Source organism: Triturus cristatus, chromosome 6, assembly GCF_964204655.1.
Source record: "Triturus cristatus chromosome 6, aTriCri1.1, whole genome shotgun sequence".
Taxonomy (NCBI): Eukaryota; Metazoa; Chordata; class Amphibia; order Caudata; family Salamandridae; genus Triturus; species Triturus cristatus.
Genome location: NC_140589.1, coordinates 98,864,680 through 98,883,421, shown reverse-complemented (window position 1 = coordinate 98,883,421; position 18,742 = coordinate 98,864,680). Strand labels below are relative to the sequence as shown.

At 43.5% G+C, this 18,742-nt stretch overlaps 20 non-coding genes across 20 annotated transcripts; all 20 read left to right on the top strand.

The window, feature by feature from the left end:
* Positions 1-265: 265 nt before the first annotated feature.
* On the top strand, positions 266-348 carry TRNAL-AAG (transfer RNA leucine (anticodon AAG)). The gene has a single exon. It is a non-coding gene; the product is annotated as a tRNA-Leu (tRNA).
* Positions 349-1,381: 1,033 nt separating this feature from the next.
* TRNAL-UAG (transfer RNA leucine (anticodon UAG)) lies at positions 1,382-1,464 on the top strand. Its single transcript has one exon. It is a non-coding gene; the product is annotated as a tRNA-Leu (tRNA).
* Positions 1,465-2,365: 901 nt separating this feature from the next.
* Positions 2,366-2,448, top strand: TRNAL-AAG (transfer RNA leucine (anticodon AAG)). Its single transcript has one exon. It is a non-coding gene; the product is annotated as a tRNA-Leu (tRNA).
* Positions 2,449-3,472: 1,024 nt separating this feature from the next.
* TRNAL-UAG (transfer RNA leucine (anticodon UAG)) lies at positions 3,473-3,555 on the top strand. The gene has a single exon. It is a non-coding gene; the product is annotated as a tRNA-Leu (tRNA).
* A 632-nt stretch (positions 3,556-4,187) lies between these two features.
* On the top strand, positions 4,188-4,270 carry TRNAL-CAG (transfer RNA leucine (anticodon CAG)). The gene has a single exon. It is a non-coding gene; the product is annotated as a tRNA-Leu (tRNA).
* A 186-nt stretch (positions 4,271-4,456) lies between these two features.
* TRNAL-AAG (transfer RNA leucine (anticodon AAG)) lies at positions 4,457-4,539 on the top strand. The gene has a single exon. It is a non-coding gene; the product is annotated as a tRNA-Leu (tRNA).
* A 1,740-nt stretch (positions 4,540-6,279) lies between these two features.
* On the top strand, positions 6,280-6,362 carry TRNAL-CAG (transfer RNA leucine (anticodon CAG)). The gene has a single exon. It is a non-coding gene; the product is annotated as a tRNA-Leu (tRNA).
* A 186-nt stretch (positions 6,363-6,548) lies between these two features.
* On the top strand, positions 6,549-6,631 carry TRNAL-AAG (transfer RNA leucine (anticodon AAG)). Its single transcript has one exon. It is a non-coding gene; the product is annotated as a tRNA-Leu (tRNA).
* A 1,738-nt stretch (positions 6,632-8,369) lies between these two features.
* On the top strand, positions 8,370-8,452 carry TRNAL-CAG (transfer RNA leucine (anticodon CAG)). The gene has a single exon. It is a non-coding gene; the product is annotated as a tRNA-Leu (tRNA).
* Positions 8,453-8,645: 193 nt separating this feature from the next.
* Positions 8,646-8,728, top strand: TRNAL-AAG (transfer RNA leucine (anticodon AAG)). Its single transcript has one exon. It is a non-coding gene; the product is annotated as a tRNA-Leu (tRNA).
* Positions 8,729-9,752: 1,024 nt separating this feature from the next.
* Positions 9,753-9,835, top strand: TRNAL-UAG (transfer RNA leucine (anticodon UAG)). The gene has a single exon. It is a non-coding gene; the product is annotated as a tRNA-Leu (tRNA).
* Positions 9,836-10,467: 632 nt separating this feature from the next.
* Positions 10,468-10,550, top strand: TRNAL-CAG (transfer RNA leucine (anticodon CAG)). Its single transcript has one exon. It is a non-coding gene; the product is annotated as a tRNA-Leu (tRNA).
* A 186-nt stretch (positions 10,551-10,736) lies between these two features.
* Positions 10,737-10,819, top strand: TRNAL-AAG (transfer RNA leucine (anticodon AAG)). Its single transcript has one exon. It is a non-coding gene; the product is annotated as a tRNA-Leu (tRNA).
* Positions 10,820-11,842: 1,023 nt separating this feature from the next.
* Positions 11,843-11,925, top strand: TRNAI-UAU (transfer RNA isoleucine (anticodon UAU)). The gene has a single exon. It is a non-coding gene; the product is annotated as a tRNA-Ile (tRNA).
* A 632-nt stretch (positions 11,926-12,557) lies between these two features.
* Positions 12,558-12,640, top strand: TRNAL-CAG (transfer RNA leucine (anticodon CAG)). The gene has a single exon. It is a non-coding gene; the product is annotated as a tRNA-Leu (tRNA).
* Positions 12,641-12,826: 186 nt separating this feature from the next.
* TRNAL-AAG (transfer RNA leucine (anticodon AAG)) lies at positions 12,827-12,909 on the top strand. Its single transcript has one exon. It is a non-coding gene; the product is annotated as a tRNA-Leu (tRNA).
* A 2,008-nt stretch (positions 12,910-14,917) lies between these two features.
* On the top strand, positions 14,918-15,000 carry TRNAL-AAG (transfer RNA leucine (anticodon AAG)). Its single transcript has one exon. It is a non-coding gene; the product is annotated as a tRNA-Leu (tRNA).
* Positions 15,001-16,033: 1,033 nt separating this feature from the next.
* On the top strand, positions 16,034-16,116 carry TRNAL-UAG (transfer RNA leucine (anticodon UAG)). The gene has a single exon. It is a non-coding gene; the product is annotated as a tRNA-Leu (tRNA).
* Positions 16,117-17,017: 901 nt separating this feature from the next.
* TRNAL-AAG (transfer RNA leucine (anticodon AAG)) lies at positions 17,018-17,100 on the top strand. The gene has a single exon. It is a non-coding gene; the product is annotated as a tRNA-Leu (tRNA).
* A 1,024-nt stretch (positions 17,101-18,124) lies between these two features.
* TRNAL-UAG (transfer RNA leucine (anticodon UAG)) lies at positions 18,125-18,207 on the top strand. The gene has a single exon. It is a non-coding gene; the product is annotated as a tRNA-Leu (tRNA).
* The last annotated feature ends 535 nt before the right edge of the window (positions 18,208-18,742 follow it).

Sequence of the window (18,742 nt, the reverse complement as noted above, 5' to 3'; positions counted from 1 at the left end):
GGATAGCCGAGTGGTCTCAGGCGCTGCGTTCAGGTCGCAGTCTCCTCTGGAGGCGTGGGTTCAAATCCCACTTCTGACAGTCCTGTGTTTACTCTAATTTTTTTCTTGAGAAATATGATCATTTCCCTCGCAGTGGCTTATAGGATTGTCTTCTTGGAAGAGTGCAGTGAGTTTTTTTCTTGCTCTAGCCACTATTGGCCTAAGCTCTGTGCATTTTTTGGTTCCTAATATCTTTCTCACCCTTTAGATGAAAAAGCAGCATGGGGTCAGGATGGCCGAGTGGTCTAAGGCGCTGCGTTAAGGCCGCAGTCTCTCCTGGAGGCGTGGGTTCGAATCCCACTTCTGACAAAACTTGAATTCCATTTTCTCTCTCAGTTCCTTTAGAATCTCAGCAAAAATTGGCAATGTAAATAATATCTGAATAAGTACCAAACTTCAGTTTCAACTGCAAATGCATTTGCCCTATTCTATCTTTAACGTTAATGTAATATTCTTCTAGCACTCGTGGTGTTTTATATTTCTTTTGTGGGGTACTTTAAAAATCTTTTTTATGAAAGAAATGGGTTACATTAAGTCTTGTGATGTTTTAGGTTTCCAATAAGGAGGTTTTAAATTTTATGTCACGTCATTTTCAGATGCTTCATTCAAGAGATGTTTCCACTATAGAATGCAGAGCAAGGGCAAAAATACAAGTGATAGAGCGAGTGAGTGAGAAGGAGTGTTGTGGAAGGAGAGAATGAAACAAAGACAGAGTGAGTGAACGGCAGGGAGGCATAGAAGAGTAGTCTAGTAGTGAAGGAGACCTGCTTTTCCCTGCTCTTGACCTCCCACCCATCCCCAAACAACCACAAACAACCACAAACATACCTTCTGTGCAAAGTTGGTATGCAGAATTTCACGCCTCAGCAAGTGAGAGTGAGTCCCAGGCCAGGGGCTAAAGAGCAAAAGAGTGCCTGTGCTCAGACTTTCCCTGCTAGGGATAGTTTATCTGGAACAAGGCCTACTCTCTTGTATCCAGCAAGGATCTAGAAATCCTGCATGAATCTGCAAGGCACATTAGCAGCATAAATTTGCATAAACTGCCCCACCTATTGCCTTCCTACTTCCTGTGCTGTAGTTGTTTGTGTAGAGAGAGAGGTCGCAGGCAAGGAAATGTTGTGAGTCGGATACAGGACCCTAAAGAGCTGGTGAGAGGTATGTGGTGTTCTAAAAGCATGAAAACTGTATACCTGTGAAATAAAGTGCTTTCGTATGTGTTCTTCTGTGTTTATTGTCCTGTGCATAAAGTTGCACCTTGTGTTTGAAGGTTTAAATTATGTCAGGCTTGCATGGAGGTAGACGTTTCTGAGTAACTTTTATTCATTTCTTAAAAGCCTATTCTGTCAGGATGGCCGAGAGGTCTAAGGCGCTGTGTTTAGGCCACAGTCTCCTTTGGAGGCGTGGGTTCGAATCCCACTTCTGACATGCCTTTTGGAGATTTAATCTCCTTTATCAGGTTAACATCTGATGGAAGTTGCATCTGTTGGTCTTCACTTGGCACGTTATTCCGTTCTCCTCTTGTCAAGAGAGATGGAGTTTCTCATATATTTAGGTTCTATAACGTCTTGCTGACAAAGCGCAATCCTTACCAAATGAGCATAGGACCCATGTAAGAGGTCATCTGGAAGAGTCATGCTCTTGTATGCCCTGGCCAGACGGGCCCTGCAAATTTGGAAGAATGCCATTCATCTGGTAGACAACTGGACTCCAGCACACTTACAGCAATTTCCTCAGGGCTTTCATCAGGGGCTGCTTAAATTTGCATACTCCACCCTATGTTGTGACTTTGAGATCCCTTGTTGAAATTGCTTTAGCCAGCCAAGAGGTGGCTATTGTCTCAATTTCAAAGCAGCTTTGAGCCATTCAAGTGGCTGGTGAATAGCACTTTCTCTTTGTTCGCCTCAAAGTTCTAAAGATTTCTCCATAGGTCCTGCTCTGTACAGATTGTTCAAAGATCTGTTGGAAGTGCATATAATAGGATAAATAAATTGAGGGCATTCCTTTTCAGTACCTCACCTGCATGGCTGTCTGGCCTCTGGAAGATGCTGGGAAAGCAAGTCAGGATGGCCGAGTGGTCTAAGGCGCTGCGTTCAGGTCGCAGTCTTCTCTGGAGGCGTGGCTTCAAATCCCACTTCTGACAGTCCTGTGTTTACTCTAATTTTTTTCTTGAGAAATATGATCATTTCCCTCGCAGTGGCTTATAGGATTGTCTTCTTGGAAGAGTGCAGTGAGTTTTTTTCGTGCTCTAGCCACTATTGGCCTAAGCTCTGTGCATTTTTTGGTTCCTAATATCTTTCTCACCCTTTAGATGGAAAAGCAGCACGGGGTCAGGATGGCCGAGTGGTCTAAGGCGCTGCGTTAAGGCCGCAGTCTCTCCTGGAGGCGTGGGTTCGAATCCCACTTCTGACAAAACTTAAATTCCATTTTCTCTCTCAGTTCCTTTAGAATCTCAGCTAAAAATTGGCAATGTAAGTAATATCTGAATAAGTACCAAACTTCAGTTTCAACTGCAAATGCATTTGCCCTATTCTATCTTTAACGTTAATGTAATATTCTTCTAGCACTCGTGGTGTTTTATATTTCTTTTGTGGGGTACTTTAAAAATCTTTTTTATGAAAGAAATGGGTTACATTAAGTCTTGTCATGTTTTAGGTTTCCAATAAGGAGGTTTTAAATTTTATGTCACGTCATTTTCAGATGCTTCATTCAAGAGATGTTTCCACTATAGAATGCAGAGCAAGGGCAAAAATACAAGTGATAGAGCGAGTGAGCGAGAAGGAGTGTTGTGGAAGGAGAGAATGAAACAAAGACAGAGTGAGTGAACGGCAGGGAGGCATAGAAGAGGAATCTAGTAGTGAAGGAGACCTGCTTTTCCCTGCTCTTGACCTCCCACCCATCCCCAAACAACCACAAACATACCTTCTGTGCAAAGTTGGTATGCAGAATTTCACGCCTCAGCAAGTGAGGGTGAGTCCCAGGCCAGGGGCTAAAGAGCAAAAGAGTGCCTGTGCTCAGACTTTCCCTGCTAGGGATAGTTTATCTGGAACAAGGCCTACTCTCTTGTATCCAGCAAGGATCTAGAAATCCTGCATGAATCTGCAAGGCACATTGGCAGCATAAATTTGCATAAACTGCCCCACCTATTGCCTTCCTACTTCCTGTGCTGTAGTTGTTTGTGTAGAGAGAGAGGTCGCAGGCAAGGAAATGTTGTGAGTCGGATACAGGACCCTAAATAGCTGGTGAGAGGTATGTGGTGTTCTAAAAGCATGAAAACTGTATACCTGTGAAATAAAGTGCTTTCGTATGTGTTCTTCTGTGTTTATTGTCCTGTGCATAAAGTTGCACCTTGTGTTTGAAGGTTTAAATTATTTCAGCCTTGCATGGAGGTAGACGTTTCTGAGTAACTTTTATTCATTTCTTAAAAGCCTATACTGTCAGGATGGCCGAGAGGTCTAAGGTGCTGTGCTTAGGCCACAGTCTCCTTTGGAGGCGTGGGTTCGAATCCCACTTCTGACATGCCTTTTGGAGATTTAATCTCCTTTATCAGGTTAACATCTGATGGAAGTTGCATCTGTTGGTCTTCACTTGGCACGTTATTCCGTTCTCCTCTTGTCAAGAGAGATGGGGTTTCTCATATATTTAGGTTCTATAACGTCTTGCTGACAAAGCGCAATCCTTACCAAATGAGCATAGGACCCATGTAAGAGGTCATCTGGAAGAGTCATGCTCTTGTATGCCCTGGCCAGACGGGCCCTGCAAATTTGGAAGAATGCCATTCATCTGGTAGACAACTGGACTCCAGCACACTTACAGCAATTTCCTCAGGGCTTTGATCAGGGGCTGCTTAAATTTGCATACTCCACCCTATGTTGTGACTTTGAGATCCCTTGTTGAAATTGCTTTAGCCAGCCAAGAGGTGGCTATTGTCTCAATTTCAAAGCAGCTTTGAGCCGTTCAAGTGGCTGGTGAATAGCACTTTCTCTTTGTTCGCCTCAAAGTTCTAAAGAGTTCTCCATAAGTCCTGCTCTGTACAGATTGTTCAAAGATCTGTTGGAAGTGCATATAATAGGATAAATAAATTGAGGGCATTCCTTTTCAGTACCTCACCTGCATGGCTGTCTGGCCTCTGGAAGATGCTGGGAAAGCAAGTCAGGATGGCCGAGTGGTCTAAGGCGCTGCGTTCAGGTCGCAGTCTCCTCTGGAGGTGTGGGTTCAAATCCCACTTCTGACAGTCCTGTGTTTACTCTACTTTTTGTCTTGAGAAATATGATCATTTCCCTCGCAGTGGCTTATAGGATTGTCTTCTTGGAAGAGTGCAGTGAGTTTTTTTCTTGCTCTAGCCACTATTGGCCTAAGCTCTGTGCATTTTTTGGTTCCTAATATCTTTCTCACCCTTTAGATAAAAAAGCAGCATGGGGTCAGGATGGCCGAGTGGTCTAAGGCGCTGCGTTAAGGCCGCAGTCTCTCCTGGAGGCGTGGGTTCGAATCCCACCTCTGACAAAACTTGAATTCCATTTTCTCTCTCAGTTCCTTTAGAATCTCAGCTAAAAATTGGCAATGTAAATAATATCTGAATAAGTACCAAACTTCAGTTTCAACTGCAAATGCATTTGCCCTATTCTATCTTTAACGTTAATGTAATATTCTTCTAGCACTCGTGGTGTTTTATATTTCTTTTGTGGGGTACTTTAAAAATCTTTTTTATGAAAGAAATGGGTTACATTAAGTCTTGTGATGTTTTAGGTTTCCAATAAGGAGGTTTTAAATTTTATGTCACGTCATTTTCAGATGCTTCATTCAAGAGCTGTTTCCACTATAGAATGCAGAGCAAGGGCAAAAATACAAGTGATAGAGCGAGTGAGTGAGAAGGAGTGTTGTGGAAGGAGAGAATGAAACAAAGACAGAGTGAGTGAATGGCAGGGAGGCATAGAAGAGGAGTCTAGTAGTGAAGGACACCTGCTTTTCCCTGCTCTTGACCTCCCACCCATCCCCAAACAACCACAAACATACCTTCTGTGCAAAGTTGGTATGCAGAACTTCACGCCTCAGCAAGTGAGGGTGAGTCCCAGGCCAGTTGCTAAAGAGCAAAAGAGTGCCTGTGCTCAGACTTTCCCTGCTAGGGATAGTTTATCTGGAACAAGTCCTTCTCTCTTGTATCCAGCAAGGATCTAGAAATCCTGCATGAATCTGCAAGGCACATTGGCAGCATACATTTGCATAAACTGCCCCACCTATTGCCTTCCTACTTCCTGTGCTGTAGTTGTTTTTTGTAGAGAGAGAGGTCGCAGGCAAGGAAATGTTGTGAGTCGGATACAGGACCCTAAATAGCTGGTGAGAGGTATGTGGTGTTCTAAAAGCATGAAAACTGTATACCTGTGAAATAAAGTGCTTTCGTATGTGTTCTTCTGTGTTTATTGTCCTGTGCATAAAGTTGCACCTTGTGTTTGAAGGTTTAAATTATTTCAGGCTTGCATGGAGGTAGACGTTTCTGAGTAACTTTTATTCATTTCCTAAAAGCCTATACTGTCAGGATGGCCGAGAGGTCTAAGGTGCTGTGTTTAGGCCACAGTCTCCTTTGGAGGCGTGCGTTCGAATCCCACTTCTGACATGCCTTTTGGAGATTTAATCTCCTTTATCAGGTTAACATCTGATGGAAGTTGCATCTGTTGGTCTTCACCTGGCACGTTATTCCGTTCTCCTCTTGTCAAGAGAGATGGGGTTTCTCATATATTTAGGTTCTATAACGTCTTGCTGACAAAGCGCAATCCTTACCAAATGAGCATAGGACCCATGTAAGAGGTCATCTGGAAGAGTCATGCTCTTGTATGCCCTGGCCAGACGGGCCCTGCAAATTTGGAAGAATGCCATGCATCTGGTAGACAACTGGACTCCAGCACACTTACAGCAATTTCCTTAGGGCTTTGATCAGGGGCTGCTTAAATTTGCATACTCCACGCTATGTTGTGACTTTGAGATCCCTTGTTGAAATTGCTTTAGCCAGCCAAGAGGTGGCTATTGACTCAATTTCAAAGCAGCTTTGAGCCGTTCAAGTGGCTGGTGAATAGCACTTTCTCTTTGTTCGCCTCAAATTTCTAAAGAGTTCTCCATAGGTCCTGCTCTGTACAGATTGTTCAAAGATCTGTTGGAAGTGCATATAATAGGATAAATAAATTGAGGGCATTCCTTTTCAGTACCTCACCTGCATGGCTGTCTGGCCTCTGGAAGATGCTGGGAAAGCAAGTCAGGATGGCCGAGTGGTCTAAGGCGCTGCGTTCAGGTCGCAGTCTCCTCTGGAGGTGTGGGTTCAAATCCCACTTCTGACAGTCCTCTGTTTACTCTAATTTTTTTCTTGAGAAATATGATCATTTCCCTCGCAGTGGCTTATAGGATTGTCTTCTTGGAAGAGTGCAGTGAGTTTTTTTCTTGCTCTAGCCACTATTGGCCTAAGCTCTGTGCATTTTTTGGTTCCTAATATATTTCTCACCCTTTAGATGAAAAAGCAGCATGGGGTCAGGATGGCCGAGTGGTCTAAGGCACTGCGTTAAGGCCGCAGTCTCTCCTGGAGGCGTGGGTTCGAATCCCACTTCTGACAAAACTTGAATTCCATTTTCTCTCTCAGTTCCTTTAGAATCTCAGCTAAAAATTGGCAATGTAAATAATATCTGAATAAGTACCAAACTTCAGTTTCAACTGCAAATGCATTTGCCCTATTCTATCTTTAACGTTAATGTAATATTCTTCTAGCACTCGTGGTGTTTTATATTTGTTTTGTGGGGTACTTTAAAAATCTTTTTTATGAAAGAAATGGGTTACATTAAGTCTTGTGATGTTTTAGGTTTCCAATAAGGAGGTTTTAAATTTTATGTCACGTCATTTTCAGATGCTTCATTCAAGAGCTGTTTCCACTATAGAATGCAGAGCAAGGGCAAAAATACAAGTGATAGAGCGAGTGAGTGAGAAGGAGTGTTGTGGAAGGAGAGAATGAAACAAAGACAGAGTGAGTGAATGGCAGGGAGGCATAGAAGAGGAGTCTAGTAGTGAAGAAGACCTGCTTTTCCCTGCTCTTGACCTCCCACCCATCCCCAAACAACCACAAACATACCTTCAGTGCAAAGTTGGTATGCAGAATTTCACGCCTCAGCAAGTGAGGGTGAGTCCCAGGCCAGGGGCTAAAGAGCAAAAGAGTGCCTGTGCTCAGACTTTCCCTGCTAGGGATAGTTTATCTGGAACAAGGCCTACTCTCTTGTATCCAGCAAGGATCTAGAAATCCTGCATGAATCTGCAAGGCACATTGGCAGCATAAATTTGCATAAACTGCCCCACCTATTGCCTTCCTACTTCCTGTGCTGTAGTTGTTTGTGTAGAGAGAGAGGTCGCAGGCAAGGAAATGTTGTGAGTCGGATACAGGACCCTAAATAGCTGGTGAGAGGTATGTGGTGTTCTAAAAGCATGAAAACTGTATACCTGTGAAATAAAGTGCTTTCGTATGTGTTCTTCTGTGTTTATTGTCCTGTGCATAAAGTTGCACCTTGTGTTTGAAGGTTTAAATTATTTCAGGCTTGCATGGAGGTAGACGTTTCTGAGTAACTTTTATTAATTTCTTAAAAGCCTATACTGTCAGGATGGCCGAGAGGTCTAAGGTGCTGTGTTTAGGCCACAGTCTCCCTTGGAGGTGTTGGTTCGAATTCCACTTCTGACATGCCTTTTGGAGATTTATTCTCCTTTATCAGGTTAACATCTGATGGAAGTTGCATCTGTTGGTCTTCACCTGGCACGTTATTCCGTTCTCCTCTTGTCAAGAGAGATGGGGTTTCTCATATATTTAGGTTCTATACCGTCTTGCTGACAAAGCGCAATCCTTACCAAATGAGCATAGGACCCATGTAAGAGGTCATCTGGAAGAGTCATGCTCTTGTATGCCCTAGCCAGACGGGCCCTGCAAATTTGGAAGAATGCCATGCATCTGGTAGACAACTGGACTCCAGCACACTTACAGCAATTTCCTTAGGGCTTTGATCAGGGGCTGCTAAATTTGCATACTCCACCCTATGTTGTGACTTTGAGATCCCTTGTTGAAATTGCTTTAGCCAGCCAAGAGGTGGCTATTGTCTCAATTTCAAAGCAGCTTTGAGCCGTTCAAGTGGCTGGTGAATAGCACTTTCTCTTTGTTCGCCTCAAAGTTCTAAAGAGTTCTCCATAGGTCCTGCTCTGTACAGATTGTTCAAAGATCTGTTGGAAGTGCATATAATAGGATAAATAAATTGAGGGCATTCCTTTTCAGTACCTCACCTGCATGGCTGTCTGGCCTCTGGAAGATGCTGGGAAAGCAAGTCAGGATGGCCGAGTGGTCTAAGGCGCTGCGTTCAGGTCGCAGTCTCCTCTGGAGGCGTGGGTTCAAATCCCACTTCTGACAGTCCTGTGTTTACTCTAATTTTCTTCTTGAGAAATATGATCATTTCCCTCGCAGTGGCTTATAGGATTGTCTTCTTGGAAGAGTGCAGTGAGTTTTTTTCTTGCTCTAGCCACTATTGGCCTAAGCTCTGTGCATTTTTTGGTTCCTAATATCTTTCTCCTTTCTCACCCTTTAGATGAAAAAGCAGCATGGGGTCAGGATGGCCGAGGGGTCTAAGGCGCTGTGTTAAGGCCGCAGTCTCTCCTGGAGGCGTGGGTTCGAATCCCACTTCTGACATAACTTGAATTCCATTTTCTCTCTCAGTTCCTTTAGAATCTCAGCTAAAAATTGGCAATGTAAATAATATCTGAATAAGTACCAAACTTCAGTTTCAACTGCAAATGCATTTGCCCCATTCTATCTTTAACGTTAATGTAATATTCTTCTAGCACTCGTGGTGTTTTATATTTCTTTTGTGGGGTACTTTAAAAATCTTTTTTATGAAAGAAATGGGTTACATTAAGTCTTGTGATGTTTTAGGTTTCCAATAAGGAGGTTTTAAATTTTATGTCACGTCATTTTCAGATGCTTCATTCAAGAGATGTTTCCACTATAGAATGCAGAGCAAGGGCAAAAATACAAGTGATAGAGCGAGTGAGTGAGAAGGAGTGTTGTGGAAGGAGAGAATGAAACAAAGACAGAGTGAGTGAACGGCAGGGAGGCATAGAAGAGTAGTCTAGTAGTGAAGGAGACCTGCTTTTCCCTGCTCTTGACCTCCCACCCATCCCCAAACAACCACAAACATACCTTCTGTGCAAAGTTGGTATGCAGAATTTCACGCCTCAGCAAGTGAGAGTGAGTCCCAGGCCAGGGGCTAAAGAGCAAAAGAGTGCCTGTGCTCAGACTTTCCCTGCTAGGGATAGTTTATCTGGAACAAGGCCTACTCTCTTGTATCCAGCAAGGATCTAGAAATCCTGCATGAATCTGCAAGGCACATTGGCAGCATAAATTTGCATAAACTGCCCCACCTATTGCCTTCCTACTTCCTGTGCTGTAGTTGTTTGTGTAGAGAGAGAGGTCGCAGGCAAGGAAATGTTGTGAGTCGGATACAGGACCCTAAATAGCTGGTGAGAGGTATGTGGTGTTCTAAAAGCATGAAAACTGTATACCTGTGAAATAAAGTGCTTTCGTATGTGTTCTTCTGTGTTTATTGTCCTGTGCATAAAGTTGCACCTTGTGTTTGAAGGTTTAAATTATGTCAGACTTGCATGGAGGTAGACGTTTCTGAGTAACTTTTATTCATTTCTTAAAAGCCTACACTGTCAGGATGGCCGAGAGGTCTAAGGCGCTGTGTTTAGGCCACAGTCTCCTTTGGAGGCGTGGGTTCGAATCCCACTTCTGACATGCCTTTTGGAGATTTAATCTCCTTTATCAGGTTAACATCTGATGGAAGTTGCATCTGTTGGTCTTCACTTGGCACGTTATTCCGTTCTCCTCTTGTCAAGAGAGATGGAGTTTCTCATATATTTAGGTTCTATAACGTCTTGCTGACAAAGCGCAATCCTTACCAAATGAGCATAGGACCCATGTAAGAGGTCATCTGGAAGAGTCATGCTCTTGTATGCCCTGGCCAGACGGGCCCTGCAAATTTGGAAGAATGCCATTCATCTGGTAGACAACTGGACTCCAGCACACTTACAGCAATTTCCTCTGGGCTTTGATCAGGGGCTGCTTAAATTTGCATACTCCACCCTATGTTGTGACTTTGAGATCCCTTGTTGAAATTGCTTTAGCCAGCCAAGAGGTGGCTATTGTCTCAATTTCAAAGCAGCTTTGAGCCGTTCAAGTGGCTGGTGAATAGCACTTTCTCTTTGTTCGCCTCAAAGTTCTAAAGAGTTCTCCATAGGTCCTGCTCTGTACAGATTGTTCAAAGATCTGTTGGAAGTGCATATAATAGGATAAATAAATTGAGGGCATTCCTTTTCAGTACCTCACCTGCATGGCTGTCTGGCCTCTGGAAGATGCTGGGAAAGCAAGTCAGGATGGCCGAGTGGTCTAAGGCGCTGCGTTCAGGTCGCAGTCTCCTCTGGAGGCGTGGGTTCAAATCCCACTTCTGACAGTCCTGTGTTTACTCTAATTTTTTTCTTGAGAAATATGATCATTTCCCTCGCAGTGGCTTATAGGATTGTCTTCTTGGAAGAGTGCAGTGAGTTTTTTTCGTGCTCTAGCCACTATTGGCCTAAGCTCTGTGCATTTTTTGGTTCCTAATATCTTTCTCACCCTTTAGATGAAAAAACAGCATGGGGTCAGGATGGCCGAGTGGTCTAAGGCGCTGCGTTAAGGCCGCAGTCTCTCCTGGAGGCGTGGGTTCGAATCCCACTTCTGACAAAACTTGAATTCCATTTTCTCTCTCAGTTCCTTTAGAATCTCAGCTAAACATTGGCAATGTAAATAATATCTGAATAAGTACCAAACTTCAGTTTCAACTGCAAATGCATTTGCCCTATTCTATCTTTAACGTTAATGTAATATTCTTCTAGCACTCGTGGTATTTATATTTCTTTTGTGGGGTACTTTAAAAATCTTTTTTATGAAAGAAATGGGTTACATTAAGTCTGGTGATGTTTTAGGTTTCCAATAAGGAGGTTTTAAATTTTATGTCACGTCATTTTCAGATGCTTCATTCAAGAGATGTTTCCACTATAGAATGCAGAGCAAGAACAAAAATACAAGTGATAGAGCGAGTGAGCGAGAAGGAGTGTTGTGGAAGGAGAGAATGAAACAAAGACAGAGTGAGTGAACGGCAGGGAGGCATAGAAGAGGAATCTAGTAGTGAAGGAGACCTGCTTTTCCCTGCTCTTGACCTCCCACCCATCCCCAAACAACCACAAACATACCTTCTGTGCAAAGTTGGTATGCAGAATTTCACGCCTCAGCAAGTGAGGGTGAGTCCCAGGCCAGGGGCTAAAGAGCAAAAGAGTGCCTGTGCTCAGACTTTCCCTGCTAGGGATAGTTTATCTGGAACAAGGCCTACTCTCTTGTATCCAGCAAGGATCTAGAAATCCTGCATGAATCTGCAAGGCACATTGGCAGCATAAATTTGCATAAACTGCCCCACCTATTGCCTTCCTACTTCCTGTGCTGTAGTTGTTTGTGTAGAGAGAGAGGTCGCAGGCAAGGAAATGTTGTGAGTCGGATACAGGACCCTAAATAGCTGGTGAGAGGTATGTGGTGTTCTAAAAGCATGAAAACTGTATACCTGTGAAATAAAGTGCTTTCGTATGTGTTCTTCTGTGTTTATTGTCCTGTGCATAAAGTTGCACCTTGTGTTTGAAGGTTTAAATTATTTCAGCCTTGCATGGAGGTAGACGTTTCTGAGTAACTTTTATTCATTTCTTAAAAGCCTATACTGTCAGGATGGCCGAGAGGTCTAAGGTGCTGTGCTTATGCCACAGTCTCCTTTGGAGGCGTGGGTTCGAATCCCACTTCTGACATGCCTTTTGGAGATTTAATCTCCTTTATCAGGTTAACATCTGATGGAAGTTGCATCTGTTGGTCTTCACTTGGCACGTTATTCCGTTCTCCTCTTGTCAAGAGAGATGGGGTTTCTCATATATTTAGGTTCTATAACGTCTTGCTGACAAAGCGCAATCCTTACCAAATGAGCATAGGACCCATGTAAGAGGTCATCTGGAAGAGTCATGCTCTTGTATGCCCTGGCCAGACGGGCCCTGCAAATTTGGAAGAATGCCATTCATCTGGTAGACAACTGGACTCCAGCACACTTACAGCAATTTCCTCAGGGCTTTGATCAGGGGCTGCTTAAATTTGCATACTCCACCCTACGTTGTGACTTTGAGATCCCTTGTTGAAATTGCTTTAGCCAGCCAAGAGGTGGCTATTGTCTCAATTTCAAAGCAGCTTTGAGCCGTTCAAGTGGCTGGTGAATAGCACTTTCTCTTTGTTCGCCTCAAAGTTCTAAAGAGTTCTCCATAAGTCCTGCTCTGTACAGATTGTTCAAAGATCTGTTGGAAGTGCATATAATAGGATAAATAAATTGAGGGCATTCCTTTTCAGTACCTCACCTGCATGGCTGTCTGGCCTCTGGAAGATGCTGGGAAAGCAAGTCAGGATGGCCGAGTGGTCTAAGGCGCTGCGTTCAGGTCGCAGTCTCCTCTGGAGGTGTGGGTTCAAATCCCACTTCTGACAGTCCTGTGTTTACTCTACTTTTTGTCTTGAGAAATATGATCATTTCCCTCGCAGTGGCTTATAGGATTGTCTTCTTGGAAGAGTGCAGTGAGTTTTTTTCTTGCTCTAGCCACTATTGGCCTAAGCTCTGTGCATTTTTTGGTTCCTAATATCTTTCTCACCCTTTAGATGGAAAAGCAGCATGGGGTCAGGATGGCTGAGTGGTCTAAGGCGCTGCGTTAAGGCCGCAGTCTCTCCTGGAGGCGTGGGTTCGAATCCCACTTCTGACAAAACTTGAATTCCATTTTCTCTCTCAGTTCTTTTAGAATCTCAGCTAAAAATTGGCAATGTAAATAATATCTGAATAAGTACCAAACTTCAGTTTCAACTGCAAATGCATTTGCCCTATTCTATCTTTAACGTTAATGTAATATTCTTCTAGCACTCGTGGTGTTTTATATTTCTTTTGTGGGGTACTTTAAAAATCTTTTTTATGAAAGAAATGGGTTACATTAAGTCTTGTGATGTTTTAGGTTTCCAATAAGGAGGTTTTAAATTTTATGTCACGTCATCTTCAGATGCTTCATTCAAGAGATGTTTCCACTATAGAATGCAGAGCAAGGGCAAAAATACAAGTGATAGAGCGAGTGAGTGAAAAGGAGTGTTGTGGAAGGAGAGAATGAAACAAAGACAGAGTGAGTGAATGGCAGGGAGGTATAGAAGAGGAGTCTAGTAGTGAATGAGACCTGCTTTTCCCTGCTCTTGACCTCCCACCCATCCCCAAACAACCACAAACATACCTTCTGTGCAAAGTTGGTATGCAGAATTTCACACCTCAGCAAGTGAGGGTGAGTCCCAGGCCAGGGGCTAAAGAGCAAAAGAGTGCCTGTGCTCAGACTTTCCCTGCTAGGGATAGTTTATCTGGAACAAGTCCTTCTCTCTTTTGTCCAGCAAGGATCTAGAAATCCTGCATGAATCTGCAAGGCACATTGGCAGCATAAATTTGCATAAACTGCCCCACCTATTGCCTTCCTACTTCCTGTGCTGTAGTTGTTTGTGTAGAGAGAGAGGTCGCAGGCAAGGAAATGTTGTGAGTCGGATACAGGACCCTAAATAGCTGGTGAGAGGTATGTGGTGTTCTAAAAGCATGAAAACTGTATACCTGTGAAATAAAGTGCTTTCGTATGTGTTCTTCTGTGTTTATTGTCCTGTGCATAAAGTTGCACCTTGTGTTTGAAGGTTTAAATTATTTCAGGCTTGCATGGAGGTAGACGTTTCTGAGTAACTTTTATTCATTTCTTAAAAGCCTGTACTGTCAGGATGGCCGAGAGGTCTAAGGTGCTGTGTTCAGGCCACAGTCTCCTTTGGAGGCGTGGGTTCGAATCCCACTTCTGACATGCCTTTTGGAGATTTAATCTCCTTTATCAGGTTAACATCTGATGGAAGTTGCATGTGTTGGTCTTCACCTGGCACGTTATTCCGTTCTCCTCTTGTCAAGAGAGATGGGGTTTCTCATATATTTAGGTTCTATAACGTCTTGCTGACAAAGCGCAATCCTTACCAAATGAGCATAGGACCCATGTAAGAGGTCATCTGGAAGAGTCATGCTCTTGTATGCCCTGGCCAGACGGGCCCTGCAAATTTGGAAGAATGCCATGCATCTGGTAGACAACTGGACTCCAGCACACTTACAGCAATTTCCTTAGGGCTTTGATCAGGGGCTGCTTAAATTTGCATACTCCACCCTATGTTGTGACTTTGAGATCCCTTTTTGAAATTGCTTTAGCCAGCCAAGAGGTGGCTATTGTCTCAATTTCAAAGCAGCTTTGAGCCGTTCAAGTGGCTGGTGAATAGCACTTTCTCTTTGTTCGCCTCAAAGTTCTAAAGAGTTCTCCATAGGTCCTGCTCTGTACAGATTGTTCAAAGATCTGTTGGAAGTGCATATAATAGGATAAATAAATTGAGGGCATTCCTTTTCAGTACCTCACCTGCATGGCTGTCTGGCCTCTGGAAGATGCTGGGAAAGCAAGTCAGGATAGCCGAGTGGTCTCAGGCGCTGCGTTCAGGTCGCAGTCTCCTCTGGAGGCGTGGGTTCAAATCCCACTTCTGACAGTCCTGTGTTTACTCTAATTTTTTTCTTGAGAAATATGATCATTTCCCTCGCAGTGGCTTATAGGATTGTCTTCTTGGAAGAGTGCAGTGAGTTTTTTTCTTGCTCTAGCCACTATTGGCCTAAGCTCTGTGCATTTTTTGGTTCCTAATATCTTTTTCACCCTTTAGATGAAAAAGCAGCATGGGGTCAGGATGGCCGAGTGGTCTAAGGCGCTGCGTTAAGGCCGCAGTCTCTCCTGGAGGCGTGGGTTCGAATCCCACTTCTGACAAAACTTGAATTCCATTTTCTCTCTCAGTTCCTTTAGAATCTCAGCAAAAATTGGCAATGTAAATAATATCTGAATAAGTACCAAACTTCAGTTTCAACTGCAAATGCATTTGCCCTATTCTATCTTTAACGTTAATGTAATATTCTTCTAGCACTCGTGGTGTTTTATATTTCTTTTGTGGGGTACTTTAAAAATCTTTTTTATGAAAGAAATGGGTTACATTAAGTCTTGTGATGTTTTAGGTTTCCAATAAGGAGGTTTTAAATTTTATGTCACGTCATTTTCAGATGCTTCATTCAAGAGATGTTTCCACTATAGAATGCAGAGCAAGGGCAAAAATACAAGTGATAGAGCGAGTGAGTGAGAAGGAGTGTTGTGGAAGGAGAGAATGAAACAAAGACAGAGTGAGTGAACGGCAGGGAGGCATAGAAGAGTAGTCTAGTAGTGAAGGAGACCTGCTTTTCCCTGCTCTTGACCTCCCACCCATCCCCAAACAACCACAAACAACCACAAACATACCTTCTGTGCAAAGTTGGTATGCAGAATTTCACGCCTCAGCAAGTGAGAGTGAGTCCCAGGCCAGGGGCTAAAGAGCAAAAGAGTGCCTGTGCTCAGACTTTCCCTGCTAGGGATAGTTTATCTGGAACAAGGCCTACTCTCTTGTATCCAGCAAGGATCTAGAAATCCTGCATGAATCTGCAAGGCACATTAGCAGCATAAATTTGCATAAACTGCCCCACCTATTGCCTTCCTACTTCCTGTGCTGTAGTTGTTTGTGTAGAGAGAGAGGTCGCAGGCAAGGAAATGTTGTGAGTCGGATACAGGACCCTAAAGAGCTGGTGAGAGGTATGTGGTGTTCTAAAAGCATGAAAACTGTATACCTGTGAAATAAAGTGCTTTCGTATGTGTTCTTCTGTGTTTATTGTCCTGTGCATAAAGTTGCACCTTGTGTTTGAAGGTTTAAATTATGTCAGGCTTGCATGGAGGTAGACGTTTCTGAGTAACTTTTATTCATTTCTTAAAAGCCTATTCTGTCAGGATGGCCGAGAGGTCTAAGGCGCTGTGTTTAGGCCACAGTCTCCTTTGGAGGCGTGGGTTCGAATCCCACTTCTGACATGCCTTTTGGAGATTTAATCTCCTTTATCAGGTTAACATCTGATGGAAGTTGCATCTGTTGGTCTTCACTTGGCACGTTATTCCGTTCTCCTCTTGTCAAGAGAGATGGAGTTTCTCATATATTTAGGTTCTATAACGTCTTGCTGACAAAGCGCAATCCTTACCAAATGAGCATAGGACCCATGTAAGAGGTCATCTGGAAGAGTCATGCTCTTGTATGCCCTGGCCAGACGGGCCCTGCAAATTTGGAAGAATGCCATTCATCTGGTAGACAACTGGACTCCAGCACACTTACAGCAATTTCCTCAGGGCTTTCATCAGGGGCTGCTTAAATTTGCATACTCCACCCTATGTTGTGACTTTGAGATCCCTTGTTGAAATTGCTTTAGCCAGCCAAGAGGTGGCTATTGTCTCAATTTCAAAGCAGCTTTGAGCCATTCAAGTGGCTGGTGAATAGCACTTTCTCTTTGTTCGCCTCAAAGTTCTAAAGATTTCTCCATAGGTCCTGCTCTGTACAGATTGTTCAAAGATCTGTTGGAAGTGCATATAATAGGATAAATAAATTGAGGGCATTCCTTTTCAGTACCTCACCTGCATGGCTGTCTGGCCTCTGGAAGATGCTGGGAAAGCAAGTCAGGATGGCCGAGTGGTCTAAGGCGCTGCGTTCAGGTCGCAGTCTTCTCTGGAGGCGTGGCTTCAAATCCCACTTCTGACAGTCCTGTGTTTACTCTAATTTTTTTCTTGAGAAATATGATCATTTCCCTCGCAGTGGCTTATAGGATTGTCTTCTTGGAAGAGTGCAGTGAGTTTTTTTCGTGCTCTAGCCACTATTGGCCTAAGCTCTGTGCATTTTTTGGTTCCTAATATCTTTCTCACCCTTTAGATGGAAAAGCAGCATGGGGTCAGGATGGCCGAGTGGTCTAAGGCGCTGCGTTAAGGCCGCAGTCTCTCCTGGAGGCGTGGGTTCGAATCCCACTTCTGACAAAACTTAAATTCCATTTTCTCTCTCAGTTCCTTTAGAATCTCAGCTAAAAATTGGCAATGTAAGTAATATCTGAATAAGTACCAAACTTCAGTTTCAACTGCAAATGCATTTGCCCTATTCTATCTTTAACGTTAATGTAATATTCTTCTAGCACTCGTGGTGTTTTATATTTCTTTTGTGGGGTACTTTAAAAATCTTTTTTATGAAAGAAATGGGTTACATTAAGTCTTGTCATGTTTTAGGTTTCCAATAAGGAGGTTTTAAATTTTATGTCACGTCATTTTCAGATGCTTCATTCAAGAGATGTTTCCACTATAGAATGCAGAGCAAGGGCAAAAATACAAGTGATAGAGCGAGTGAGCGAGAAGGAGTGTTGTGGAAGAAGAGAATGAAACAAAGACAGAGTGAGTGAACGGCAGGGAGGCATAGAAGAGGAATCTAGTAGTGAAGGAGACCTGCTTTTCCCTGCTCTTGACCTCCCACCCATCCCCAAACAACCACAAACATACCTTCTGTGCAAAGTTGGTATGCAGAATTTCACGCCTCAGCAAGTGAGGGTGAGTCCCAGGCCAGGGGCTAAAGAGCAAAAGAGTGCCTGTGCTCAGACTTTCCCTGCTAGGGATAGTTTATCTGGAACAAGGCCTACTCTCTTGTATCCAGCAAGGATCTAGAAATCCTGCATGAATCTGCAAGGCACATTGGCAGCATAAATTTGCATAAACTGCCCCACCTATTGCCTTCCTACTTCCTGTGCTGTAGTTGTTTGTGTAGAGAGAGAGGTCGCAGGCAAGGAAATGTTGTGAGTCGGATACAGGACCCTAAATAGCTGGTGAGAGGTATGTGGTGTTCTAAAAGCATGAAAACTGTATACCTGTGAAATAAAGTGCTTTCGTATGTGTTCTTCTGTGTTTATTGTCCTGTGCATAAAGTTGCACCTTGTGTTTGAAGGTTTAAATTATTTCAGCCTTGCATGGAGGTAGACGTTTCTGAGTAACTTTTATTCATTTCTTAAAAGCCTATACTGTCAGGATGGCCGAGAGGTCTAAGGTGCTGTGCTTAGGCCACAGTCTCCTTTGGAGGCGTGGGTTCGAATCCCACTTCTGACATGCCTTTTGGAGATTTAATCTCCTTTATCAGGTTAACATCTGATGGAAGTTGCATCTGTTGGTCTTCACTTGGCACGTTATTCCGTTCTCCTCTTGTCAAGAGAGATGGGGTTTCTCATATATTTAGGTTCTATAACGTCTTGCTGACAAAGCGCAATCCTTACCAAATGAGCATAGGACCCATGTAAGAGGTCATCTGGAAGAGTCATGCTCTTGTATGCCCTGGCCAGACGGGCCCTGCAAATTTGGAAGAATGCCATTCATCTGGTAGACAACTGGACTCCAGCACACTTACAGCAATTTCCTCAGGGCTTTGATCAGGGGCTGCTTAAATTTGCATACTCCACCCTATGTTGTGACTTTGAGATCCCTTGTTGAAATTGCTTTAGCCAGCCAAGAGGTGGCTATTGTCTCAATTTCAAAGCAGCTTTGAGCCGTTCAAGTGGCTGGTGAATAGCACTTTCTCTTTGTTCGCCTCAAAGTTCTAAAGAGTTCTCCATAAGTCCTGCTCTGTACAGATTGTTCAAAGATCTGT